This window comes from Camellia sinensis, chromosome 5 (genome assembly GCF_055761805.1).
Source record: "Camellia sinensis isolate YWXY chromosome 5, ASM5576180v1, whole genome shotgun sequence".
Lineage (NCBI taxonomy): Eukaryota > Viridiplantae > Streptophyta > Magnoliopsida > Ericales > Theaceae > Camellia > Camellia sinensis.
Window position 1 is genome coordinate 142,817,949 of NC_138965.1, and position 6,843 is coordinate 142,824,791.

The 6,843-nt window shown below is 34.4% G+C and overlaps 1 pseudogene across 1 annotated transcript; it reads left to right on the forward strand.

The window, feature by feature from the left end:
* The first annotated feature begins 3,151 nt into the window (after window positions 1-3,151).
* On the forward strand, window positions 3,152-6,598 carry LOC114279789 (putative calcium-transporting ATPase 13, plasma membrane-type pseudogene; annotated as a pseudogene). The gene has a single exon (XR_014330241.1). The product of XR_014330241.1 is annotated as a putative calcium-transporting ATPase 13, plasma membrane-type pseudogene (transcript).
* Window positions 6,599-6,843: the final 245 nt, after the last annotated feature.

Sequence of the window (6,843 nt, forward strand, 5' to 3'; positions counted from 1 at the left end):
CTCCACTACTCCATAACTTTCAACTTGAAATCTAAAATCTCCACCTCTACTAGTCAATATAGGACATTGATTCATGATTTAAAATTTTAAAAGTAGGGTAAATTATAATTGCATTGTGAGATTTATGGAAAATATATTTCACTCCATTCTCTATCCTTTAGTCTACTGGTAGGTCAATTAATGGATTATGATAATGTCATATAATTATTGGACCTAAATCACTAGTTAAATTTTCTTGGATTGGTTTGATAACAAAAGTTTGTTGTAGGGCTCTATACCTATAGTCCTTTTTGTTAATAAATATATATATATATATATATATGATTACTTTCAATATTTTTACTGCGAGACTTTGTTTGGGAATAAGTTATTTTAAGTTTTTTACGAAAAGATATATAAAAAAAATAAAAAGAGTATGTAACAATTTATAATAATTTTTTAAATAAAATTTTAAATTGCCAAACGAATTTTAAACTATGAGAAAGAATCCTCTCTTAGAGTTAGTGCATTTAAAAATGTAAAATAAAAGTGTCCTAATACAACTATTTTAATAAACTAGGTTAGAAATACCCAATCTCATCGTGAGCCAAACGCAAACAAGATTCTCTATGAAACCAAACCAAAGTTCCATGGTCCATTTCCAAAAGAAGGATCAATTTTTTTTTCTTCTTTTCTTATGCTATGAAAATATTAACGAATTTAGGTAAGAATGAAAAGAAAATATTAGAGTAGACTTTCCACGAAACCAAACAAACGTGTTTGCATAAAAGAATTTTGGTCACCTTCGAGGAAATATATGCAACAAAATACCTTATCTCATCTAATCTTGGAATGATTCTCGAAATTATTAATTTTTATTCAATGACGTATATACTCAACCGTCTAGTATTTTTCCACTCACCAAAAACCCTTGCTCAAGTTAATACCAATTGAGGGCCCAAAAAAGAGAGAATTTCATGTTAAAGTCACAAAAATTAAAGGAATGCAATGAATTTCGTAGGAAGTGGAAAATGAACCCCCTAAAAATACCTCCATTGTTGTGCTTGCAAGAATATAGGCACACTTTTATCTCTCTCTTTCCATTTTCTACATTGGATATATAAATATTTATTAAAAAACACATACAAAAAATTTATACAAAATGACATTATTGTATTATGAGATTATCACTTCAAAGCAATGAACTCACCAAATGATTGTCATTGCAAAAATATCACCACTGCATTACTTTGTATGAATTTTTTGTAAGAACAATTTTTTTGCTATAAAATATGTTGGGAATAAGAATATTTGAACCTCTATCTCATGCGTCCCAAAAGGATGGGCACACATTGTTCTCTATCCATCTTTTGAGGAAATAGGCAGGAAATGCCTACCTTTAGTTTATGTCACCCAAAGTTTCCAATATTTTAACTATTGGAGAATGTTTCAGAATCACATTCTTATTCCTTCAAGAATTTTATTATCCAAATATATAGTGTAGATTAAAATTTTGTTTGTTTGTTTGATTAGATTGATAAATATGCTTTTGGTTACGATGGAAATTTTATGAGAGATTGTATGAAAATTGGGAAGTACAATAAGAGCTCGCTACTTTGAACTTAGCATATAGATATGAATTATTCAATTTCTTATTCTTTTCACCGCTCATGTCAAACAAACGCATTTAAATTTGTATATTTTTTATCTTTTATAAATATTTTTCACACTTATTTCATGCTCTCAAGTCTTATATTAGAAAAAAGAAAGAACACCGAGAGAAGAATTTTTATAAAATTAAGAGTTAATTTCCTAGTGTCCTGACTTAAATTGTTCAAATTTTGAAATGACTTTTTTGCCTACCATATTAGACTTTAACATTTATTGATTAGGACAACTATCTCAAATTATACCACATGAGTTAAAATTAGAAATTCGAAAAACTAAATAATTGAAATTGATAATTTAGGGATAAATATAATTTTTTTAAAAAAAAAATTAATGGATAAAAATGAAATTAACCCTAAAATTAAATCACTTTCAAGGAAATTGATTTACAAATACCTAATATTAGTTGAGGAGGTAGAGAAGACTTTTCACAAAATCAAATACGTCTAGAAAAACTAGTTGAGAGATCACTTACAAATACCAAATTTAAGTTGAGGGGGGTAGAAAGACATTTCACAAAATCAAACACATCTAAAAAAATAGTTGAGAGAATCACAATCCACAAAACAGAATTTAAGATGTCTAATTTTATGTTTGGGTTTGGATTACAGAGAGTAGTGATTTATGTGACATTGACACTTTCAGTAAATTAAGTATTTAGATTTTATTCACTCATTAACCTATTAAATAATAAGCTTATAAATAAGTAAATCAAATTAAAATCATTAATTTTAAAAAATATTAAGGTGATGAAATTACTTATTTCAGTTACAGACATTTTCTGCGAAATTACGATGCATTGTATTTGAAATTATGATTCACATGCAGTCAATCTCTCCTAACTCAGCAAGGCACATTTGGTGCTTTTTTTTTCTTTTTTTTTTTCAAATTAAAAGTTAGATTATCAATAAAATTAATAAATAAAAAGGATAAATTACACTCTGTCATTTTTATGTTTGATCATTTTTTTTATTATTTTGGCTCTTAAATTTTATTTTTTCTCAGTTTGACCCCTTATGTTTCAACATTTTCTCAATTTACTCCAAAAATTAACTTACATCTAAAATCAGAAAAAATATGACACATTGACAACCACATTGTATAAAAATATTTTATTATATATAACTTACACCTCTAATATAAACACAAATTCCAATATAATCATATATTTTTGTCTGTAGTAATTAACATGATATTTTCTGTTTAATTTTGAACAGAAATTAATTTTAGAAATAAAATAGGAAAAAACTTAAAACATAAAGGGTCAAAGGAGAAAAAAAAAATTTAAGGATCGAAGTAAAATAAAAAAGTTGACCAAAAAAAAAAAAAAAGGTAAAATATAATTTATCCAAAATTGTATCAAACATTTTGACATAAACTCCTAAAATAAGTAAATAAAAAATATCAATAATTCTAATCAACTGTACCAAATCAAGAAAATTTTATGAAATAAATGATTTAAATCATGGGAGTGATTTACGAATCCACACCCAACGTGTTGACGAGAGGGAATCAAACTTTTATGCATTAATTATGAAGCTTCTGTGAAGTTGCCCCCAAAAAAACAAAGAATGACAATGACATTGCACATCTATATAAAACCCTAAAGCCTCCATTACCCTAAAGCATAAAGATCAATTTGTTTACCAACACAGTTTTGAATATTTTTATACGTAAAAAAAAAAATATGACTTTTCTTTGATTCTTCTTGAGACTTCTCTGGACCTTTTTTCTTTTTTCTTTCTTTTTTTTTCTTCTTCATAGTCCTGTCTCTTTCAAAAAACTTAATTTGTAATTCCGTCCCTATCTTTCATCAAAAATCACCCATGAAGCCCTACCAACGATGGCGGTCGGCCGTTGCGGCCATCAACATCTCCCAATACCTTGCTTCTCTGGCCAAGAAAGTCATTGTCAGCAACACCCAACTCATTACTGGAATCACACACTCTCCATCATACTCGATCATTGATATCCAACACGAGGATGACGAGCCTGAAGATCACTTGCCCGCGCTCAATATTGATCAGAAGACACTAGCCGACATGATCAAGGAGAAAAACTCCGACCAACTTTATCAATTTGGAGGAGCGAAAGGCATGGCTGTTGTTCTTGAAACCGACGAAAAAGATGGTATCAAAGGTGATGACACTCATCTCATTCACCGAAAGGCGGTTTTCGGTTTCAACAGGTACCCAAAACCGCCATTGAAAAGTTTTTTAAGTTTTGTTATTGACGCCTTTAAGGATACCACCATAATTATCCTCTTGGTCTGTGCTGTTCTCTCTCTTGGTTTTGGAATCAAACAGCACGGTCTGAAAGATGGGTGGTATGATGGAGGAAGTATTGTTTTCGCTGTATTTCTAGTCATAGCCGTTTCAGCGGTAAGTAACTTTAATCAAAGTAGACAGTTCGCCAAGCTCTCCAAGGAGAGTAGTGATATCAAGGTTGAAGTAGTGAGAGATGCACGGCGACAACAGATATCAATCTTTGACGTTGTAGTTGGTGACATTGTGTGTTTGAAGATCGGTGATCAAATACCCGCTGATGGCTTATTCATGAACGGTCACTCGTTGAAAGTGGATGAATCAAGCATGACAGGCGAAAGTGACCATATTGAGATCAATGGCACCAATAATCCCTTTCTTCTCTCTGGTACAAAGGTCACCGACGGCTATGGCTTCATGATTGTCACTTCAGTTGGCATGAACACTGCATGGGGTGAAATGATGAGCTCAATAAGCCGTGACTTGAATGAACAAACCCCGTTACAAGCTCGACTCAACAAGCTGACTTCTCATATCGGCAAGGTTGGTTTGGCAGTTGCTTTCCTCGTCCTTGCGATTATGATGATTCGGTACTTTACAGGAAACACACAAGATGAATTGGGGACCAAGGGATTCAAGAAAGGCAAGACTAAGATCGATGATGTGATGAATGAAGTTGTCCAAATCATTGCTGCAGCAGTCGCGATCGTTGTGGTGGCCATTCCAGAGGGACTGCCATTGGCTGTTACACTTACTCTGGCATACTCTATGAAGCGAATGATGGCAGACCATGCCATGGTTCGGAAACTATCTGCGTGTGAGATTATGGGTTCAGTCACAACTATCTGCACAGACAAAACCGGCACGCTTACATTAAACCAAATGAAAGTCACCGAATTTTGGCTTGGAAGAGGAGCAATGAATGACTCAAGATCATCAGATATAGCACCTGATGTTCTTGAATTGCTAAAACAAGGCGTCGCTTTAAATACTACAGGTAGCATTTACGCACCGTTATCTGCATCGCTCCCTGAAATCTCCGGTAGCCCAAGTGAGAAAGCACTGCTCTCTTGGGCTCTGTTTGATTTAGGTATGGATATTGATCAACTGAAGGCAGAGTTTCAAATTCTCCATGTCGAAGCTTTCAATTCAGAGAAGAAACGAAGTGGGACCATCATAAGGAGCAGAATTAATAATACAGTTCAAGCACATTGGAAGGGAGCTGCCGAGATGATCCTAGCAATGTGTTCGAGCTATCATGAGAGAAACGGGATAAGTGTAACCATGCATGACGAAGATAGAATACAGTTCGAGAAAATTATTAAAGATATGGCAGCTAAAAGCTTGCGATGCATCGCCTTTGCCCACAACATAGTCACAGAAGATAATGTCCAGAATCACCAAAGAGTTGAAGAAAACAGACTGACCTTATTAGGGTTTGTCGGCTTGAAGGATCCGTGTCGACCAGGAGTCAAAACAGCAGTAGAATCTTGCAGAGATGCCGGAGTAAATGTCAAGATGATCACTGGGGATAATGTGTTCACTGCAAAGGCTATAGCAACTGAATGTGGGATTCTTGATACTACAGAGGATTTGAATAGCGGAGCAGTAGTGGAGGGAAAAGACTTCAGAAACTTCTCCGATCAAGAGCGAATGGAAAAGGTAGAGACCATCCGTGTGATGGCAAGGTCATCCCCATTCGACAAGCTTCTGATGGTACAATGCTTGAAGCAGAAAGGCCATGTAGTAGCAGTCACAGGCGATGGAGCTAATGATGCACCAGCATTAAAAGAAGCAGATATCGGGCTTTCGATGGGGATCCAAGGAACAGAAGTGGCTAAAGAGAGCTCGGATGTAGTCATATTGGACGACAATTTCACCTCTGTCGTGATGGTCTTGAGGTGGGGAAGGTGTGTATATAACAACATTCAAAAATTCATCCAATTCCAACTCACAGTCAATGTCGCCGCGCTCGTCATCAATTTTGTGGCTGCAGCTTCTTCCGGTGAAGTTCCATTAACTGCAGTCCAGTTACTGTGGGTGAACCTCATAATGGATACCTTGGGGGCTTTAGCCTTGGCCACTGAGCAACCCACCAATGATTTGATGAAGAAAAAACCCGTGAGTCGATTTGATCCGCTCATAACCAATGTGATGTGGAGGAACCTCCTTGCTCAGGCCTTGTACCAGGTGACAGTCTTGTTGATACTTCAATTCAAGGGAAGGTCTATCTTTGGTGTGAATGAAAAGGTTAAAGACACCCTCATTTTCAATAGCTTTGTGCTCTGCCAAGTCTTCAACGAGTTCAATGCGAGGAAGCTGGAAGCAAAGAACGTGTTCACAGGGATACTGAAGAATAAACTGTTTCTTGGGATTGTTGGGATTACAATAGTTCTTCAGGTGGTGATGGTTGAGTTCCTCAAGAAGTTTGCTAATACGGAGAGGTTGAATTGGGCACAGTGGATGGCATGCATCATAATTGCAGCAATGTCATGGCCGATCGGTTGGCTTGTCAAGTGCATTCCAGTTCCAACATCCTGAAAAAAAAGAGCATCAATTTCAGATCTCCTTTACATCAATCGGTTGAACTTACAAAGTAATCTTTAGTATCAGATTCCATATTAGTACAGAGTTTATGTTAAAGAAATTTAGACAGTTCTTTTAAATATAAAAGCAGATTACTGTTATATATGTTGAGTTTCTTTGTCATGTTAGAAATTTGATTATAACATTAGCTCTGTTTAAAAGTAACGGTTTCAATCATCAAATTTTACTTTGCAATTTAGTTGGAGAATATGGGACAAATTTACAATATAACGTGCTTGAACATCACATCAGATCACTGTATATTTGAATATTTCTCTTTATTTTGAAACAAAGTATCTTCCCAATATCTTCATCATAAAATGATTAAACAGTAATATGTATACAA